At 41.6% G+C, this 22,717-nt stretch overlaps 2 long non-coding RNA genes across 3 annotated transcripts in view; one reads left to right on the forward strand and one right to left on the reverse strand.

Annotated features, from left to right (window-relative positions):
- LOC102154536 overlaps positions 1-22,717 on the reverse strand; it is a 151,118-nt gene that overhangs the window by 37,827 nt on the left and 90,574 nt on the right. The window lies entirely within an intron of this gene.
- On the forward strand, positions 5,628-6,875 carry LOC119873689. The gene is made up of 2 exons (XR_005366036.1): positions 5,628-5,679; positions 6,729-6,875. It is a non-coding gene; the product is annotated as an uncharacterized LOC119873689 (long non-coding RNA).

Raw genomic sequence — 22,717 nt, forward strand, 5'->3', positions numbered from 1 at the left:
TTGATCTTTTCATAACTTTGCTGCATATTAGAACCTTACACTCATTCCAAAAACTACAGCATGTGTGAGTTTTCCAACTTTTATTCTCCTTGGGTTTGAAAAATAATTTTTTCAAGCCAAAACTTTTTCTGAGACTAGGAAATAGAAAATAAATTTCCTGAAAACCTAATGACCATTTAGGAGCCATAATAGAAGAGCTGTTTTATCTCTAGTGGACATATTTTGGAAGTAAACAGTTTAATTTAAGGAAACCATGAAAGTACTACTAAATGCCTACATTTTTAGGAAAAAATATTTAATAGAATTAAAATGAGAGGAGGGAAACATTAAACCAAAGACAGAGAGATGAGGATCAGGAGGTATTAGAAGGTAGACGTTGCAGGAGAGATACTGCAGAGCCACTCTGCCACAAAAAGTATCCTTATCTCTGCCACATTGTCGATTCCACCATAAAAATCTATTACTTTATGATTTCTACCAAAAGTCCCTTTGTTGCTCTCAGATCTTTTCTCTTTTCAATTGAAATGTCTAAGAGTCCTAGTCAAGTTACACTGTGATTAAGTGTCAAAGACAGAATTTGAACCCAAGATCTCTGCTGTGTCACCCAAGTGCTATTTACCTCATAGTAATCTTCCTCAAAATGAGATTTTTAATCTAATGTTCACCTTAAAAATAAGCATTTCCTTGAGTATTTTAATGTCCATATTTGTTTTGTGTCTAGGGCTGGTGCTAAGAAGTTCAGCTTTAATTATCTTGGACTGAAACAGATAAGAACTTAATACATCCCAAGTGATAGCCAAATGAGATGAGGGAGCACCATGCGAAGGAGAGTGTCACAGAACTTTGAATTCCCCGAATGGTGGGCTCATGGCTCAACCACCTGACCATCGTACTATAGAAATGCCAGTAATCACCAGTACCATTTTTAGGAGGCTAGAGGAAAGTCAGTTTAGGCAAAACATTATCACACAAAATTAATTGGTCAATTTAGATCTTATTGACATTATAGATTTGATTAATTTATAAGTGCACATTATTTCATGGTTATATACAATTTTGAGCATCTAGAAGTTTGAGAAAATTCAACTTTTGATGACAAAGCATTGCTCCAAATTCTCAAGCTTAGCAAACTTGGTCATTTGCCATGCTGAGACATCGTTATTCTCTTGTTCAATCCCATCTGCATTTGTAATCCAGATAACGGGCATGTGTGGATTTGCATCAGCAGCAAACACAGAAAACCAACTCAAAGATGATAGGACCCAGATCTTTAGGCGCCTAATTCACAACCAAGGACTCTCGTATATGGGGAGATAATTTGACACGTAGGTCAAAAACTTGCATGTATTTGGTTTGTGTCTCAGTCCAAAATTTCCAAACGTTACTCATTATCTCTTCTCATTCCTGGTCTCATCTGAATAATTTCCTGGTGGAAAAAAACGTATATTTTTATTTTTTCATTGACCCTGTTTTGTCACTTGGGCAGAGCTGGGATTTGAATGCAGGAGAGTTGTGCCTTTTGACCTCTTAGCTTCAATGCCTCAAAGATCTTAATTCTAAAGTGAGAACATGAAGATAGTCACCAGTTGGCTATTACATCATTGCGGTGTCATAGAGTTCCAGGAGGTGACAAATGAAGTTCTAGTTCTGTAAAACTCTACCAGTTGTTCAGAGCCTCTGTCCCTCCACCCTACATTCTTTTGACAAATTCTTGCTCCAGCAGTAACATGACCACGACTGTAGTCTTTGAAGCTGGTAAGAGCTGAATCAGTTATCGACTGCTGCGTAACAGACCACTCCAAAACTTAGTCACTTGAAAAGAAAATTATTTATCATCATGATTCCAAGAATTGACTGGACAATTATTCTGCTCCATGTACTGTTGGCTGAGATCACTCCTGTCACTGAATTTAGCTAGTAACTGGGCTGGGGTGCCTCGGTTCTCTTCCATGTGGCCTCTCTCTTTAGCAGAATATGTTTCTTTCAAGGTTTAAAAATTCCACAATGGAACATTCCAAAAGGATAAGCCCCAACATGCAAGGGCTTATTGAGATTCTACTTATATCACACTTTCCAGTGACCAAAGCAATTCACATGGCTAAAGCCATAGTTAGTGGCAGGACTATACAAGGGTGTGGATACGGGAGGATGTGATTAATTGGAGGCCAGCAATGTAACAGACTACCATAAAAAACGAAAGAGTCCAGCTATGTATCAGTTTTCAATAATTTCATCATTTTTAACAAGTGTCTGGTATACCATTGTTTATTAGGCATGAAGACTTAAAGAATGCTATTAACTAATAACGGAGTGAAGACACACATGTGCAAATCTATAATGTGACCTTACCTGGGATGAAATATTAAGAAATATAAATATTGGTCTCTGACTCTTGTTCCCAACCCAGGGCACCTAAACTCCTTAAGCGAAAAGAGCACTAGGAAAAATCTCTTTTTTTAAATATTTGGTCTTTGACTTTGTCCCTGACCTGTATATTCCTAATTGACAAGAGGATTAGGAGCAACTTCTCTCCTACTGAGGAGGTGATTCTGGGTGGGCTCCTGGATACACATAGGGGCTACTCTTTGGAAGGATGAAGCCATGATTATATACTTGCAACATTCAGTGCTGCCCTCATTCTCTCGAGAAGAGATGAAAATGGAGTTCATCGGGACTCCTGGGTGGCTCAGTGGTTGAGCGTCTGCCTTCGGAGCATGATCCAGGGATGCAGGATCGAGTCCCACGTCGAGCTCCCTGCATGGAGCCTGCTTCTCCCTCTGCCTATATCTCTGCCACTTTCTGTGTGTCTCTCATGAATAAATAAATCTTTTTAAAAAAATGGAGTTCATGATCCGCCTCGCCTCTGTGATGAAGCTTCCATTAAAATCTCAAAAGTACAGGGTTCAGAGAACTTCTAGGTTCGCAAACACAACTACACTGGGAAAATGGCACATCCCAACTCCACAAGGACAGAAACTACTACAATTAGGACTTTGCCATATGTATTTCTTCATCTAGCCATTCATGTAGATCCTTTAATAAACTGCTAAAAGTAAGAGAACATTTTTCTGAGTTCTGTGAGCTGCTCTAGTAAATGAATTGAATCCAAAGGGGAAGGAGGTCACAGGAACCTCCGATCTGTAGCCAAATCAGAGAGAAATTGTGAGTAACCAGGGAACCTACTACTTGCAATGGGCATCTGAAATGGAATAGAGGCAGCCTCATGGGACTGAGCCCTCAATCTGTGGGGGAACCTGATGCTATCTCCAGGTAGACAGTATGAGAGTTGACTGAAATTTTAGAACACCCAGCTGATGTCACGGAAGCATTGCTTGGTATGGGAAAACCCCATACATATCTGGTGACCAGAAGTGTCAGAAGTGAAGTGTTGTGAGTGTGGTAGCCTTGTGAGAGTGAAGTGGAAGTGGAAGACTGAGTTTTTCTAATACATCTGGTTAAGGAGAGAGCTGAGAATTTGGAACAGACTCAAGAACAGCTCCCCTTGACCCTCTCCCTCCAACTTCCCAGGCAAATCTCACTTCATGGCAAGCAGCCCATGAAATGAATCTGAGGAGACAGGAAAATAGTGCAAATATACAAAATTCAACTGTATTAGGAAAAATTAATGTCAATAAGGATCAACAATTCTACCTAAGCAGGCCAGGTCTTTAAATTAATGCAAAACAGGGCACCTGAGTGACTTAGTCGGTTAAGCACCCAACTCTTGATCTCAGCTCAGGTCATGATCTCAGGGTTGTGAGGCTCTGTGCTCAGCAGGGGGTCTGCGTGACATTCTCTGTCTCCCTCTCCCTCTGCCCCTCATTCTGCTCATGGGGCTGCTGCTCTCTAATCAATCAATACTTCTTTAAAAATTATTTAATTAATGCAAAGCATATTTGTTTTTTCCATCTGACCTGTTAAAAGTGAAACTATGGCTCCTTAAGTCTAATTTTTGTACATCAATTAAAAAAAGATTTTTTCATATACTTAGTATCAGAGTCCCCTATTCAAAGGCCTTGATCACACAGTCCCGAAGCTCAGAAGTTTCATATCTGATGCCAAGAGAAGGTACAATCATTGGGAGAGGGTAAATATCAAGGTGGGTTTCATAAGATCAAGTTTAACTTAGAATTGGGGGAAATCTGTAAAATTCAGCATGGCAGAGAGAGTAACACATGTATGAAAAAAATGACTATAACTTCTGTTGAACTTTCCAGAGGAAATAAGACTAAAGCCATGTGTAAATAGGGAGTCTGATGGGGGTCATTTCCATTGCTTGGCAATACAATTCCTTTCTTTTTTCTCTTTCTATATGATCAGGATGCTTGAACTCCTATTTATTCATTGACCTAGTGGTTAAAACCACCACAGTGACTGGCCTATAGTTCACTTCTCTTAGGGTTGGATCAGGTGGTCCTTTTCCACGTACAATCGATATAGTATGTGACCTGTAAACAGTTGGCCCCAACCTCTGAGGGTGACGTTACTTTATTCAATAGCGCTCTCCCCACGCGGGATAAGCGCAGGTGAGGCAAGAACTTCTTTTAATGAGCTTAATTCTGACGATAACTTAGGAGACAGTTTCACTGCAAGATGCAGATGCCTTTCGATCCTCTTTATGAATTAAAATATCGAATCATCTTTGGTGCCGGCGATATGGTGGTGATAAATAGGAATGAAGGAGTAGGTTTTTGGTGTTTTTGTTTTTTTTAATAAGTGAAGCCATAACCCTAGAATTTCTCTGTCTTGGATTACCCCCGAGTCTCAACATCCATCCACCTTGAGAACAGACCTTAAAGGATGCCTGCCCCTACTATGATGCAACCTGGCGACGGAACGCAGCTGCACCCACAGAAACACGCAGGAGCGGGGTGCCGAGCCCTCCCGCCCGCCGGGACCCAACTACTTGGAGGAGTCCCAGTTTCGAGCCCGTCTAACCCCCGCCCCCCAAGAGGGACCACAGGCTCCCGCAGAGGCCAGGCCGCAGAGCCGCAGCCTCCCGGGAGCTGTCCGCCGTGTTGGTGCTAGTTCGGAGCGTGTGCGTGTGCGTGTGCGTGTGCGCGTGTCACACAGGTGTCTCCCTAGGGGAGCTGAGGCGGCCCCGGGTCCCCCCGGGTGGCGGCGGCCCCGCTCCCTGGAGGCGCGCGCCCCGGTCGGGCTGCAGGTGTCCGAGTCCGCCCGCGAACTTGGGGACCCGACGGCCCGGCGGCGAGGACGGTCACCCGCAGGTCGCCCGCGTTTGTCCGGCGCCTTCCACGGAGGAGAGCCCAACGGGGGGGGACGGGGGGGACGGGGGGACCGAGGCACCCCCAGGCGGCGCCGCAGCCCGGGCGTCGGGAGGGCGCCCCCCGGTGCTCCTAAAGCCCAGCACGCACTCCGCGCCCACGGCCCGCGCCTCGACCTCCCCCAAGGCCGCTTCGGGGACCGGAGAAAGAGGGAAAGACTGGGGGGGGGGGGGGGCGACGAGTAAGCCAACGCCGGAGAGCGCGGGGGGAAGGGGGGGAGGGAGACGCGGAGCGCCGGGACCGCAGGCGGCGGCAGGTTCAATTAGCGAAACAAAGAGATCATGGCGGACTGTTTACGTTGGCAGCGCCGCCCGCCGCCCCCGCCCCGCCCGCCCCGCCCCGCCCCGCCCGCCGCGGCCCGAGGAGTCGGCGAGCTGCCCCCGCGCCCCGGCCGGTAAGTGACGCCCGCCTTCCCGCCGCGCGCCGCCCCCCGCCCCCGCCCCCGCCCCTCCCCCCGCGGCCCCCGCCCCGCCCCGCCCCTGCCCCCGCACCTCCGCCGCGGGCCCCGCCGCACCTCCGCCGCGCCGCCCGGAGGGGAGGGGAGGGGAGGGGAGGGGAGGGGTGGGGAGGGGAGGGGAGGGGTGGGGAGGGGTGGGGAGGGGTGGGGAGGGGTGGGGAGGGGTGGGGCGGGCGGGAGGGCGGCCCCGGGGCGCTCCGCAGGGGCCGGGGCGGGGGCCGGGGCGGGGGCCTCCTGCGCAGCCTCCGCGGGCGCCCTCGCTCTCCCGCCCCGGCCCCCGGCCCTCGCGCCCCCCCTCGACCTCCCTCTCGATCTCTCTCGATCTCTCTCGCTCTCTCTCGCTCTCTCTCTCTCGCTCTCTCCTGATCTCTCGATCTCTCTCGATCTCTCTCGACCTCTCTCGACCTCTCTCTCGATCTCTCTTGATCTCTCTCGATCTCTCCTGATCTCTCGATCTCTCTCGATCTCTCTCTTGACCTCGCGATCTCTCTCGCTATCTCTCGATCTCTCTCGATCTCTCTTGACCTCTCTCTCGATCTCTCGATCTCTCGATCTCTCCTGATCTCTCGATCTCTCGATCTCTCCTGATCTCTCGATCTCGATCTCTCTCTTGACCTCGCGATCTCTCTCGATCTCTCCCTCCCTCTCTCCCTGCGTCTCTCTGACCGGCCTTGAGGTCGGGACCCCGAGCCAGAGGTCACCTCCGCAGGCTGAAGTGGCCGGAGCCTCCCGCGCCGGGGAAGAGCCCCCCCAGGGGCTCCAAGCGGCCCCAGCTCCTCGGCCCCGGGCCCGGGGCGCACTTCCCTTTCCCCCGTCGGGGAGAACTGTCTTTTCCCTACAGAGGCTTTTAGAGTGTCTTTGTGCTAAGGTTGGCACCGCGGTACGGGGAGGTTGGCTAATGACAGGGGAGGAAAACAAAGGCAACAAATGGGGAGGGGGGAGGGGGCAATGTCACCAACTACGGAGGAGGCTCCCTCTTCTCCCAGGAAACATGGTTTCCCTTTGCGGGAATCCCTGGAGCATCACCGGCTTGCAGCCATGCAGCGGACGCATTTTCCTTTGCAGAGCGAAAAGCCAATCTTTAGGTCGCCAAGTTCATCTCACTTTTCCTTTCAATAAAACTTTTTTTTTTTTCAATGTTTAGTGCATTTCAGTTTTTTCTTTTTTCTTTTTCTTTTTTTTCTTGCTTCCCCTTTCCAGAACCTCAGTGAATATCTCATGTTTTATGTTTGTGTCCTACTGGGGGCGGGGGGTGGGGGGGGGCGGAGTTCACAGCCAAGGACTGACTGCCAGAGCAGGACTGGGGTTGGTCGCATTTAAGCAGCCGGGGCACAGGCTTGGCTGGGGACCAGGGCATCAGAACCTAGCCCAGTTGCATCTCTTGCACACATCCATTTGAGTCTCTGACATCACAGGGCTGGCAGGTTGCTAATGGACATTGTAATGCGTAGTAAAATAAATTACTTTATCACCTGAGAAAGAAAATGCTGATGTTTAAAAGAAGCCAAAAAAAAAACCCTTCTTGTATTATAGCAGTCATTCTATCTTTTCTGTACAGATACAATTCAAGTGAATGAATTTGTTGATTCATAATTATTGTTACACCCTCTGCAAGGTCCAATTAGAAGAAGGTGTTCTACTTTTTATCTCCTTCCCCTTGAAAGTAGCACACTGGAGCATGGATTCTCATATATTAGAATCAGCCAAATCATACCTATCTTTTGCTTGTTGATCACTAAAGCAACTTTCAATACAACACACTACATCTTTAATAAAGCAGTACTTATTTTTGCAGTTATTATTGGGCAGGCATAGCCTGATACCATGCCATCTCACTACTCAGTTCTTTTTAACCTGTTGACATTTCAAAAAAACTGAAATTTACTCACACAGCAATACAGCAAGGAGAGTGGGTGGAAAGACTTAGCTTACTGAAGAACCTAGAACTTACTGGAGTCAGAAGTTCTCAAGAGTGTACATGTTTATTTTCACCCTTGTGTGGACATTAGAAAAACAAAGTTGGTGCTTCCATAAAGAGCTTCTACCCGGACACTGAACTCACTAGTTAGCTTGAGATTCCATTACTCAGTAACCCTAGGCACATTCTCCTAAATGGATTTTATGTTGACTTCCTGCCCAAACCAGGTCAGAGATCATAATCATGGAAAGAAGTGGATTGGCCTCCAAAGCGACTTTAACAGAAGCAGAAAGATCAGTCTTTGGGTTATAGATCTTGCTGACCCATTAAGGGTCAGTAAATTAGTAGATTGCACTTGAGTTGACACTCCTGATCCCAACTTAATGGGTTGATTAACTGATGGCTGCTATCTTCATTATGGGCTATTAGCACATTGTTAAACCTGAACTTTAGAGTACGGAATTGTTTTTATGTTTACTCTTTGGTTCCCAAGGTTAATCAATATTCATCATGGCCTTAAATTATTTTTAACTAAAGAGGTTAAATAAACCCTTTTGTAGAGAAAAGAAAATTCAATACCATAACTGTATATGATTTTGGGATGCAAAACATTATCTGATTAAAGATTTTGCAACTTACACAAAAATATCCAATTAGAAGCACTATTGCCAAGTGGAAAAGTACATATAAATCTACACATTACAGACTTAAAATCAACATCCTTCTCGTTAGTAGCTAGGACCGTGACCCTCTTATTCTTCTTTGTGCATTTGAGTGACGGTCAAATTTAACACATGATATTTAGACTTCCAGTGATGATTTTCATAACTTGCAGGCTAGGAATAGCTCTCTCTGTAGGCAATGCCTAAGCCTAGACTTTACCTACTGGAAAGTGTGAATATTAGGCCCCCCAGGAGGCACGCATCCGTAATTGGTATATGTTAGAAATCAGTCTAAAATTTGCATTTTTAAATCCCTGCTGTGTTTCTTTTTCCTTGACCTTCCTGAAATTTCTAGAATATTCCAATGTAGCTGGAATCCTGATAGAATGGGGTATCATCAGTGAATCAGTGATTACTCTTTAATCTATTTGGTAATCAGTGTGTCAGTAATGCTGGGAAAACTGCTTAAAACGCTTGCAAAATTGATACTCCCAATCCCATGCCAGATTAGGAGTTGTATAGATTGTTTCTTTCATGTGGTACTTTATTCAAAACTCAGTGTCCTGTCAGCTGTCGCAAAAGGAGCAGTACTTTCTGGTAGAGGTTTTTGAATTGAATACTTGGTAAACATTTATTGAAATGAAATAAAAAACCAAAAGACTTAAACCCAAGAGTTATTCTATAGATAAAATAGGAGAATTAGGAGATATATATAGAGATATCTATCTATCTCTCTAATCTCTAAAATCAATGCTAAGAAGGCTCAAGGAAGCCTGATAGTTTCAAAATCAAAGCATTGGTCCCCTGAATCGAGAGGCCACTGAATTTGGAAAAGAGGAGATCACTGATGACCTTAGGTGGGTAGCATTGATCAGGGGTTAGGAATGAAAGGCAAGCTTGTAGGAGGGTGAAGAAGGAAGAAGAGGGTGTCGCAGATAATTTTAAAGAAGAATGTCTCAGAAATGACATTCTTGAAAGGCACCATGGTTGGCATATCTTTGGTTTGCAAGACCAAGTCCCTGAGAAAATAGGATCCTAGTAGAAATGGAATTAAAGTAGCATTAACTACCTTAGAAACTCCATTGCAAATAAAAGCCGTGGAGGGCACCTGCCTCCAAAATGAGCCACATTTGTCAGCATTAAAAGCCTGCACCAATAGGTAATCCTCTTGAATCATCTTTTTTAGTCGTCTGGGGACACATGGCTATAGGATTGTGATCTGCCGAGGCAGACGGTCCCCAAGCTCCAGGGTACACAGATTATTTTTGGCTTTAAAGTGTTTGCGCCCATTCTTACTTGAAATTCAATGTCTTTTGCACTTGCTTTCTCCCTTATTTCATTTTCTTAAGCCCTGCCAAAATGCTTTTGTAACCATATAGCCCTTCTACAAATTATCTTGGTATTTAGAGGATTTTTTTTTTCTTTTTTTGGAGGGGGGCTGTGCATCTGGTGTCATATCTGTAGTTAGAGGATGTGCTCGAAAGCAGATTCCTCTCTGAAACACTGGACTACATTGCCCACCAGAGAGAGCAGCAACATTTATTGTCCTATCCTGTCACTGAAGTGATTGAACTGAATCTGTAATAGGTAAAAATATGATTGGCTTTGCCCTTGTAACATATACATATAAAGTGAGTTATTTAAAATTTGTTTGGCAAGAGCTTATTTTTATTATGAATGGTATATTGTGAGCAAGGGAGAAGTAAAAGCAAAACATTTGGCATTGACAATCTGTAGATAGATAAGGTTTTAAAAAAAGAAACTAAGAATTTAATTTAATTAAGGTGGATTGAGGTATGCTCTGTGCTTGGAGCTGGAGTGGGGGGGGGGGGCTGCTGTGATGAGTCAGAGGCTGTGGAAAGCAAAGTAGGGCAGCAGAAAAGATCCTTTCCCCATTTTCACACCCACTCACCTCCGAAGCAGCAGCAATGTAAGCAACCAAGGCCACAGAGCAAGCCTAACCCTGCATCAAGGGAAGGCAGGGTTTCAAAGCAGCAGCAGGGCTCATCATCTCTGGACTTCCAGATGCACATACCAGAAAGCTCTGTGCCAGTTAGTAGAAGAGCTAGTGGAAGCAGAATCTTGTCAGGGGAAGAGGCTGGAGGAACTCTTCGGAGCAACCCAGGCTCCAGCCTGGGTCACCACTGGGCTCCATTAGTACCAGCCTTCAGCCAGAAGATGAATCAGAAAGTAGGTAGGTTTTATGTGAAGGACACCAGGTGAAGGTGTGGACATTACCCCAGAACTCTGTGTAGAGGCAGACCCAACCCCCTTGCCAAATCCAGTTCACCAGTGGCTTAAGAGTTTTTAACAATCAATCGTGTCCCTGTTATGCACGTCTTGTGGGGAGGGCTAAGGATTGGATGCGGCTGCAAAGACTGGATGGGACAGAGTGGGAAAAGGCAAGGGCTGTTAAAACATGGAGTGACCCAAAGAAACTACAGGATTAGAATGTAATAAAACATCCATAATATTCCAAAGGTGTAGCATTTGAAAGCAAGAACTATATGCTCAAATAAAACTGTGTGTCCGGGGTTATGCATTTTGAACAATGCACTGGAAGCTACTTTAAGTGGCTCTGAATTAATGTGTCAAAATTCATAATTCAAGCCCTTGTGTGTGTTGCCACAACTCAATGAAATTTTTAAATTCAAAGAATGTACTCATATAACACATTTGTCACGGAAATCATCCTTTCCAAATGAAAGCTTCTAAATTTAGCCCAGGTGAAACTGAGCCCTGGAAAGTGAGGTTGACAATGATATTTTATTATCAATTGCCAGCATTTCTCCTATTACCAACACATTTTGAAAATTATATCTTCTTGAAGGCATCACATACAATTTAATAGAACTGATTAAATGACAACTTCCTGGCTAAAAAAAACCCCACAACAAATATCAAACATCTTTCCCCTCTCATAATTAGTGGAAGAGTGATACTACATATATACAAGAGTCTCTGTGAATATCTAAGAATATCATAGTATCAAGAACACACAGAGAACTCAACATATTGAACATTCAAACAAGCATCTCTTAAAAAATATCAATGTCTTCTGTTTTATTTCACTTTTTAGGACTACTTCAAAATTTCAGTAGCCGGTAATTTAAAATTAATTTTCTATTGCTATTCCTAAAAATGACTACAAACTTCATTGCTTAGGATGACCCAAATTTATTATCTTACAGTTCCTTTTTAAATTTTATTTATTTATTCACGAGGGACACAGAGAGAGGCAGAGACATAGGCAGAGGGAGAAGCAGGCTCCCTGCGGGGAGCCTGGTATGGAACTTGAATCCAGGACCTTGGGATGACGACCTGAGCCAAAGGCAGATGCTCAACCCAGGCGTCCCTTTTTTCTCAAAGTTCTATAGGTCAGAATTCTGACATGGGTCTCACTGGACCACGGTCAAAGGGGTCAGTAGGGTTACATTCCTTTCTCAGGGCTCTAGGGGAACATCTATTTCCTTGCTACAGGCACCCGCATTCATTGGCTCCTGGCTTCCTTTTACCATCTTCAAAGCCAGCAATGTTGCATCATTCTGACTGTTCTTCCAAAGTCCCATCTCCCTCTAACCCCAGCTGGGAAAAGTTCTCTGCTTGTAAGGATCCAGGTGATTGGATTGGGCATGCCTGGCTAGTCCCCATTTCATAGACATTTGCAAAGTTCCCTTTGCCACAAAAAGGATCACATTCACAGATTCTTAGGATTAGGGTGTGAACATCTTTGCGGGGTGGGGGGCATCAATCTGCCAGTTTTTAATTCTGTTTCTTCTTAACTGTTAATTTAGGGACCTCTGCAACAGAAACCAAGGCAAGGCTGTCAGTGCCACAAGTTTATCCGGGAGTGACACCAAGAAATGCCCAGGAGGGAGTGGGGAAAGGGGATAAGGAATGAAAGAAAGGCAAGAAATGGTACCTTCTCAAGCAAGTTGCTACTGGGGAATTGAAGTTTAATCCCATTGGGGCTACTCTGAAGGATAGTGTAGACCTAGGAATTATTCCAGTGGAGGGGTGAGGAATCTGTAGCACTCATCCACCACATCCATCATATTCTCTCTTTGCTCCTGGCACGTCCATCACATGGGGGACCCATGTTCTCCCAGCCAGGCTGAAGACCTCAAGCAGGATCACAGGTGTTCACAGCAAGCAGGCTTCAGAGTGAAGTGAATGTTGGGAGTTTATGTATGGAACACCAAGGGGCACCTGTCAGATTTATTCGTCAGCAAGTTCTACTTTTTATCATTTCTCCATAATTTCCCCGGTACCTCCCCCTTTCTATTGCTACAATTCAGATCAGCTTCTCCACATTGCTACTCCTAACCCACTCTTCCACCTCAAGTTCTGTTCCACTCCAGTTTGCGCTGTCCTATGGCTTCAAAGTTCATCTTCCGGAAAGCATGGCTTTTGTTGTGTTACTTAAAACAGACAAGTAAGCAAGCAAGCAGACAAAAGTCTTTATCAATTTCCCATTACCTATAGGAAAATTTTAAAATAAAAATCCCTACTCTAGCCTTTAGGTGCCTTCATTGTGGCCCCTTATCACCTCACCTTTGTCAACTCATACCAACTTAACCCTGTCCCTTGAGAACAGAAGAACTAATCCAATTTGCTTAACTATGTTTTTGCTTAATTGATAGTCTTTTTAACCCTTTCAGTCTAAGCCTAGATAATGTGGAACTTTTCACCTGATCCAGGTCAAACACTCTTGTCTCATTAATCTCTTTACTGGTCTCATTACTATTTTTAAGCCCATCTTATACTTTCCTTTCTTCATGCTCTTGGTCATAGATTTTCTTTTCCTGGACTAATGATCTAATCTCTGCTCATCCTTCAAGGTTTAGGTAAAATCTTTCCCTTCTCTATTTAGCTTTGCAATAGCCCATCCCTGCTGGAAGTGAGGGAATCTCTCTTCTCTGAACACTTAAAAGCTACTATTTTAGCTTTTCTTATTTTTTTGTCCATAATTTTTGCTATCTTTTTCATAGAATGTAAGTTTAATCCCCTCAGGTTCTCAGGCCTTTGAAGATAATAGGACATCATATATTTTTGCCTCTCAAGTCCAAGAATGTTTTGGATGTAGTATGTACCCCTTAGCTATTTGTTGATAAATTTCTTAAACAAATAATCTTTTTTTTTTTTAATATGAGCAACATACTTTGACCAAAGCAAAAAACTAATTAAAGGGGGAAAAAAAAATCAGTATTTTAGTGACAAATGCTACTGCTGTGCTACAAAGCAACTCATTACTTGAGTTGAATAAAAGAATCCAGTTCTTTTTTTCTTTCTTACTTCAACCAATCTAAAAAAAATTAAAGACACCAACAGGTTTGAAACTAAGATATCTTAAAAGTATAGACTACAAGTTTGGATGTTTCTCTCTTAACCTAGCCCAAAGAGATGTGGTGAGAATTATAAAGGATTTTTTTTTTTTTTGACTAAGTATAGTTTTAAAGTGTTTTTCATTTAAAACTTTCAAATCTAAAAACTAATTTGAAAAGAACCTAGGATAGGACTGCATTAGCAAGGCAAAAATATCCAGTGGCTTCTTGGACACTGGTTTTGCTATTTTCCATTGGAAAAAAATCCTGTTTTCATTTTGATCTCATGGGTCAAGGGGGTGACTGCAGAAGTTGGGAAGTTTGGCTTCTTTATGGTATTGGCCCAGCTTTTCTTCTATGCACAATTATACGCATCAAGGCCTGTGTTCGGTGTTGCCTTTTTAGTGTTGGAAATAGTATTTGTACCAATAATAGGCATGGAGTACTGCCAACAGAAAAAGTTATCTGGCAAGGGAGCATCATTTGCTTATCTCTGACCTCATTAACACCAATCAATTGAGTTAATAATCAACATACCGCTAGTAACTAACCTTAGTAGTTCTCAGCCCTGGGAATTTAAAAATACTGATGCCTGGCCCCTGCCTGCCGAGATTCTAAGGTGATAGGTTTGGGTGGTGATCTGGGCGGCAGCATTTTGAAATTAGCTCCAGGTGATTTTCAGGAGCAACCCAAACTGAGAACTACTACTTTAGACCGTGTCATCCTCTGCAGGCAGACCAAACTAAGGATATTGTGGAATGCAGAGTTTATTATGACAGGAATCATCTACTCTCTACTCCCAGGCACTTTAAGAGTTGAACAAGCAGATCTGGCAATATTGAGAGTAATGACTCATATCCATACAGTAGGAGTCAGAGTTAAATTTCAGGTCTCCTGACTCCTAGGCCATAATCCATTCCTATTTAAAGTGGGACCCTTAAAAATAAATAAATAAATAAATAAATAAATAAATAAATAAATAAATAAATAAATAAATAATAAATAAATAAAGTGGGATCCTTGGACTAGAAGTGCACTTGGGAGCTTGTTAGGAATGCAGAATCTGAGGCCATGCCCCTGACCACCAGAATCAGAGTCTGCTTTTAAAATAACTTCCCCAGCTGCTTGATATTGTCCCCAGGTAAGGGCTTTGAGAAGCCTTCATCTTAACCATTACTTCACTGCCATCTCTGAGAGTCTGCAGTATCACACTTCTGTGGCCTCAACGACTAGTGCATCACCTGGAACTTGAAGGCAACTGTTGCACATTACATTCATTTTTGCTGTAAAATATGTTAGATGTACATTTTTAAATAACATTCTTTGAATAAATGAACTTGATTATATTTTCTATATACTCTCCAATATTTCATCTTTTATTGAGTACCTGGTTCTGTACTGGGCAGTGTAACTACAAAGGTAAAGGAGATGCTTTTTTTTCACTGTCTAGTTTGGGGAAGGAGAGGGACAATAAGCAGATGTGATAATACTGTGGGGGTAAGAGCCACAGTCAAATATTGTGGCATAAGAGCTCACAGTGTTTGTTATGAGGACATGGTGAAAAAGCAGTGGGTCTGGGTCTCTGAGATAGTCTTGGATGGTTTTTGGTGTGGCCTTGGGATTTTCAGGGCAAGTAAAAGTGAAGTTGACTCCGCACAGCAATCAGGAGTCAGCCAGGTGGTGGAGGTGTGGGGACGCAGGGAGTACTGTTCAGTGGGTATTATGAGGAGAGCTGCCTAGCAAGAGGTTTGGAGTAGAGACACCTCTACCCTGTGTGTCAAAATACAAAGGCAAATAACCACACTCAGGAATGGCAGTTCTGGACAATCTGGCAGATAGATAGCAGAATACTAAGGATGACCAAAGTTGGGGTACAGGGAAGAGAAGAGGGTTCCTTTATTTCTTGTCTACTTGGCTTCAGATATAAAGGAAAGTATTTAGAAAAACTAGGGGATAGCCCAAACATTTTACAACTTGGCAATGTTAATTCCAAGTTAACCGAGGTCTGCATTAGAGCCCAGAGTTCAGGGGTCCTGTAATTGTGCTCTCTTGGTCTATAGCCTCCAGCAGTCTAACATTCAAAGTCAGCAATAAACAAACCACTGTCCAATTCAGACCGAATCACCCAATACCACTATCTTCCCTTTTCAGGTGAGACTGTGGATTCAGACCCACGCAGTTCAATACAGTAACTGTACAGCCACATGTGGCTACTGAGTGCTTGAAATGTAGTTAGTCCAAATTGAGTGGTGCTATAAGTGTAAAATACTGGATTTCTGAAGACTTACTGCAAAACATGTAAAATAGCTCACTAATATTTTACATTGATTATAAGGTTAAAATGCTAATATTTTGCTTACATTGGGGGTTAACATTTCACCTGTTCTTTACTTTTTGAAATGTAGCTAGAAAATTCAAAAATATATATGTGGCTCACATTATATTTCTGTGAGCAGAACTGGCCTAGACCCTTTCAACCTGAAAAATACTACCAAATAGTTATTTTTCTCTTCCCCTCACCCCTGGAAACACACCCCCAATTCCACCTGTGGCTCCAGAAGACTTGGAATTGGTTTTATCCTTAAAGTTGTAGAGACATACCTTTTCAATGGTTGTGACAAATTGGGGTGAAGTCAAATGAATAACAGGCAAAATTTTGCCTTTATCAGTATTCATGTGTCTTTTAAACATCATTGCAATTATTTTTATTGCATGGTTATGCAGATTTGTCACTTGTCCAACTCTTTCCCTCTCAAGCCCGAATAAAATGCCATTGTCAAACACACCTTCTCTAATCTGTGCTGTTTGACATACATGAGGTAGGACAGAGCTTTAGGTTCTATTTTCACTTCAGTGCAGATGTGAAAGTTCCAGTTAATGAGAGAGTTGTGTAGTGTTTGTGTTTCAGGAAGAAAAGGCTCCCTGAATCTGCCTTAAAGCTTTAGATATTCTGTACAGGGAATAAAGTGACATGCTCAAATTAACTGTGGCCAGACAGATCCACATGATATGAATATAAATGTTTGAGTCTTGCTCAAATTAAGGTTCTTGGTATCAAGGAAAATGCTTTCTCACTAGGCAAGTCAAAAATCACCATATCTCACTCTACTATTGGGACCTATAGTACAGGATTTGCATTGAACTCAACTATGAGATTTGATTTAATATACTTATTATAATACTTTTCAAGAGAACTTCTTCAGTGATGTAAAATTTTCAGTCCACATTTCTTTTCTTTGGCTTTAAGGAACTTCAAAAATCTTTCCACTTTATATCCAATTATGTGGTTAATTGGAAAGGCTATGGAGGTTAGAATGTTAGTTTTGGAGTCAAAACTCCATTTCCATGATTTACCATCCAGTGATCAGAAGCATATCAGTGTGTCCCCCCAAAACACCACATTTTAAAGGACTAATTCCTTGAATTGCTATTTCCCCCCAAACCATTTCTTCACCACAATCCAATTCCCCTATCAAATAGTTCACAGAATGACCAATTTACAAAATCACAGATTTATCAACACTTTCCTTCAATGAAGTTTCTCTAAAGTTTATCACAGATCTCATGGAGTGAGATGACCACAGCAGCTTGAGAGGCCATTTCATAGTTTTAGTTCCAGTCTGAACTCTTCATTTTTGTTTTCACCAGGGCCATTTCATTGTATTCTTTGATAGGCTCTGAAAATTCAATGTACTCCATGTTTTCTTTCATATGGTCCCTGACTTTGGGGAATTATCATTCATTTATTTCATATCAGAGTGTTGTGCTTATTCTAAATTCAAGAATTTTTATAAATCATGAGGATAAGTTTCTATCACCCAACTTACTTAATTGGATCCATTGCTTTTTGCCCTTTTTGATTCACAAATTTGCTACCTAGATAAATTAAATGGATTACTTGCCATGTAGTTTAAATATTTTTAAAGTCCTTGAGATGTGCAACAAACAGGAAGATATTTGGCAGGTCTGGCTGATGAATGAGCTGCAGGACTGCAGGGACATAAATGATATAGCTAACTAGTAAACCCAAGCTAAAACTAAACACATGAAATCTTGGAGGCATCGTCACAGACTGTTGAACCATTTCATGCAACTCAGTTTGCTAGAAATTTCATCGAATGCAGAAAGTTATGTTGACTCAATACTAGTTTGCAGGAAAATTCAGGATGAAAGCAGAGATCATAAGCAGTAGAAAGGAGTACAAATTCCCAGAAGGGATTTTATAAGGAATTGGGTAGTTAGGATCTCGAATTTGATCTATATCAGTTACAAATATAAACTTAAATTTAAAAAAATGTCATGAAGACAAAGTAAAAACAAACAGTTGACTAAAACTTTAACTACTACAGATAATATTAATTACTGTAAAAATAATAGTTAAAGGAAATAAGTTCTTGGTAAATTCAGAAAACTGGCCATTCTTCAAATTCATCATTTGGTAAATTGGCCATTTTGATGACTGGATTTTTCAGCAAACTGCCCTAAAGATATGGGATGTGGGGCAAGGTAGTCAACTGTTTTAAATCTCACTTGCGTTACTCTGAATGGGGATGATAAACTCCTCTTGGGGGTTTTGTGAGGATGAAATGAGGTAACATGTGTACAGCACCTAACATTTAGCTTAACTGTGTTATTTACTTTCTCTTGGAATGAAGATCCACCGATAGCTGGGCCACTGGCCAGCGGTCTGTCAAATCAGTTTTCTGGGCCTTAGCTTTCTTAACCTTCATGTGAAGGGATTTGGCTTATCTCTAAGATCTCCTTCTACCTAAAGAATTCTATGGTGTTAAAAACAAAAACAAACTCTGGTCTACTGAATCAAGACCCACTTAATTCCAAAATTTCAGAATCTGGATTCCACATAAGAACAGAATTCAGTGAGGTAGCTGGGTCACTGGTACAAATTATGAAGAGCCTCTGAGTTGTTTGCTAAGACCCTGGAAATTCTATGGTCCCAGGAATCCCAAGGTGCTGTGTCTTTCAACAATCTTGAAGAAAAACAAATTTGGTCCTGTCTAAGCTATGGACTGGGGAGGTGTGAAGGGAGTGAGACCTCTGAGCCATGTATACCCTCTGAGTAGCCTTTGGCTTCATGCAGATGTCCTCACATAGTTTAGGTCCAGTCAGATCCTCCTCACTGATGGACCTAAGGTATATGGGCTTCCAGCGTCCCCTGGAAGCTGACTGGGCACCTAGTGGCAGGTACGCCAAATGTGCCTCACCTGTTGGTTTGTGTTCCTTTCCACTCTACCCTGGGCTTTTTGTTATTAGCAATATTGTGCATTTGCTATCCTCAATAGTCTCTCTTTTATCGAAAGAAGATAAGCATATGCTTGACTGTATTACAGCATCTGAGCATTTCTGTGCAAAGCAAGTCTTTATTCTGGCTATAGCACACCACACTTGTGAATTCAAATTAGTTAGAATAATAAATAAAAACTTTTTTAGAGCAGACCAACAAGCTTCTGTTGAAAATAGCTATGCCTAATTTAAAATGCTATAGAAAAACTCAACTCTTTCTTCTTGATATTTTATAATGTTAGAGGTTTTCCCCAAACACAGCAAAGTTTACAAATCCACTGATTGTGCATCCAGTCAATATTACATCCTTAGACCAACTGCATTTCCCTACATGATTTTAAGTCTATCTTCAGGACTTCTAAACAAAGTAAAAAGCACACACTTTCTTTACATTTCCATCCATAAAATGCTGCACAAATCTCACTACATTTACTCAGGGGAAAAAGAAAGAGACATCTCCATGCTCTAGGAACCATTGACAGAACATATTGCAATCTTTTCATTAAGTTCACACAAAATGAGGATTTAACGCATGGGCAAAACAGCCCATCCCTAGAGGTTCCATTGCCCATAATCCCACCTTGAAAATAGCTCCATATTAATTGTCGCAGCCAAGTGGACACGGAGTTTTACTGCTCGGCACTCCCACTTCACAGATAACTAACTGCAATTCCAGAAACCTTTGTTTTTCATTTTCTAACACAGCCTTATTCAAGCAAATATTTTATATGTTCCTTTAAACCCAGAAAATCCATACGGATCAAGCTAAACATTAGTGTCTTTGCTCTACTTTGATTTTAACTGTGTGACTTTTAGAATATTTCTAAGGACATATAGTTGTAAGTATATATACCCGCATGTAACTATGTGTATGTATGTACTCTGCTTTCAAATTTGACATCTGAAAATTCATATTTCATAAACTGATAAATTGCAAATCGGTCATCCACATTCCTAAAGAACCAGCTGAAGCCTCTTTTAAGTAACCGTATCCCTAGTTAATTTAAAATATGATTCAATTTATAAGTACTTTATTTTCACTTCACTCCTGGGATGCATTTATTGTTTAAAGTGAGGTGCACCTGGATGAAATGAACATTTATAAGCTCTGGCTTACCTTTGCCATTCCTGTGTCTCAGATTAACTGTTGCAAGTCTTACTTTAGGTAAAATTATGTAGTTCAGCCTTTTAATAAACCCAGAATAAGTGATTTCCCTAACTAGCCATTAGGACATATATTACACTGATTTCCTTAAAACAAAGAAAACAGAATTTCCTATATAGTAAATCCCTCACTACCCATAATTCCACCTTACACATAAGAAGAGCTCAGTTGTTTCAGGGTACTGTACACAGTTTGCAGCTCTGGCGTGGTAAAAAAAAAAAAAAAAAAAAAAAAATCCTGGCACATAAACAGCCAGTAGGACTAACGTGCCAATTTTGAATTGTTCACTGTTTTTATTATAGGTTCTAGGTTTCAGATGAACAGGAGCCTCCTATTGCTTTTATAGCAGGATATTAAATTGCAGCCTCTGGCAGGTAGCACCTGCCCTCTTCCGGGCATGCTCTAGTCAGTTGTTGGCCATGTGATACTCTAATGTAATGTATATTTTGTGTTTTGCTCTACGTGGGGATTTAAACATTTGGGAACACAATCTCTCCCTGAAGGTACGCAACCCATGGTGTCAAGTCTTGATAAAGGCTCCACACAACTAAAATTTAATGTGTATTCCGCAGGGTGTCGCAAGTGGTAAAATGAAACAAAATCTTATGAGCATTCTTAGACAAATGTATATAAGAACTTATTCCCTTTGGATGGAATTACTTGAAATCTCTCTCACTGCGGCAGTCTATTAAACTGACCACACAATATGATTACCCATTGTGTAGAGAATTTATCATATGTATGTGCACCGATCCCCTGTCTGTATTCTATAAGGACACCAGTATATTCTCCCTAAATTTGAAATTAGGGATATTTAAAATAATTAATAACCACTGGATATACTACTGCTCATCTTTACAATTTATCTGTAGATATTCATCAGATTTTTTAAAAAAACTGGAACAAATAAGGCAAATGGAAATTTCAATTTAGGGGGCACTGAAGTGGCTCAGTGAGTTAGGCTGCCGACCCTTGATTTCTGTTCAGGTCATGACCTCAAGATCTTGGGATCAAGTCCCACTTCTGGCTCCAAGATCAGCAGAGAGTCTGCTCGAGGATTCTTTCCCCCATCCCCTGCTCTCCCTCTTCCCCTCCCCCTACTTGTGAGCACTCTGTCTCTCAAATAATTTTTTTAATTAATAAATTTCAATTCAGAACAATGTTTAAGTCTCTTGCTAAAAGACACAACTCAAAGATAAAGACATACTGTAGCATCCCTAGTTTTGTTATTTTCAGTACCTGACATTCATTTTTATAGCATTTCTCTGAAGGTTCAGTCTTCCAGAGTTGTCCAGCTGAGCTTACAACTTATTACTCAGTTAAAAATGGCAATTAAATCTGATAGTAACAACTGTGGAACTATGGATGGCTTCTTGAAATGTGATATATTTAACCTTTACTTATTTATTATGTCACAAAGCACAGCATCATAGAATTAGAACAGATATTAAAGTTCTCCAGCCCAATCACCTTTCTGATACTTTAATCACTTCTAGAACATTATTGCTAAACCGATTTTCATAGGTGCACCTCAATTGTAATGAGTCACCCCAAGATTGGTTTCCTATTCAAAATACCAAACAATGCCTTCTCATCCTCAAATTGCTGTGTAATACACTCATGATTGCAGCATTTTCTGGCCCAGGGATAGGTCTCTATGGGGTCACTTAGTGACTCATTGTTTTAAACACTTGACGTGTGCCTTTAGCAATTGGCTTTTTGTTTCTGACTTGTTTGGAATCTACCTCACATAAGATTCAGATACCACAGTCAGCAATTGAAATTTGAAATGACCTAAAAGGCAGTGCAGTGGTATGCTGAAACAGGTTCCTATCTGCAATTATGGTTTGGTAATTAAGTGACAGTCCAAGTTAAGTGATATCCCTCTGGTAGCTTGAAATCAGTTTTGGCGGGTGTATTTACACCACAGAAATTGGCAAGTGGTTTAAATTGTCCTCCTGAGGAGTTATGCATAATTTAATGTGAAAGAAGACAACAGGTAAAATGCATGCCAGATATGCTGCTTTAAAGAAACCAGGTATGTTAAGAAGTTCTGGCATTTTACAATAGATACCATGGTAATGTTGATAACTATGGAAAAAATGAAATCTAGAACCTTAAGCTAGAGACTGCTTTAAAAGCATCCTTTCTCTCAAAATGACTTGTTATTTTTGGGATCAGTTCTTTAACTTCTTTAGGAAACTTGAAAATTTACTTGGGTGACTTGAAGAAAACCACTATACTCTGCAAACCTCCTACGTGACGGAATCACTGCATCGTTTTCCATAACTGAACCACAAACCGAAAATCTCTGAGTTGACTTGTGGAAGCATTATACAAAGTAATGATAACCATTTTTTTTGAATCTGTGATTACGTATGGATGTGATAATCTGTAGCAGCACTATCAGATAAATAATACATATTTAAAAAATTTCTGTAATTACATGTTTACCCGATAGGCCAGAACGACTCTGTCCCAAGGAGCTGTTACAGACTGAGTAAATAATACATGTTTTAAAGTCCATAATTACATATGTAAACGATAGACTATCGAGTAAATAATGCACATTTTAAAAAGTCCATAATTACATATTTACATGATA

Source organism: Canis lupus, chromosome 10 (genome assembly GCF_011100685.1).
Source record: "Canis lupus familiaris isolate Mischka breed German Shepherd chromosome 10, alternate assembly UU_Cfam_GSD_1.0, whole genome shotgun sequence".
Classification (NCBI taxonomy): Eukaryota; Metazoa; Chordata; class Mammalia; order Carnivora; family Canidae; genus Canis; species Canis lupus.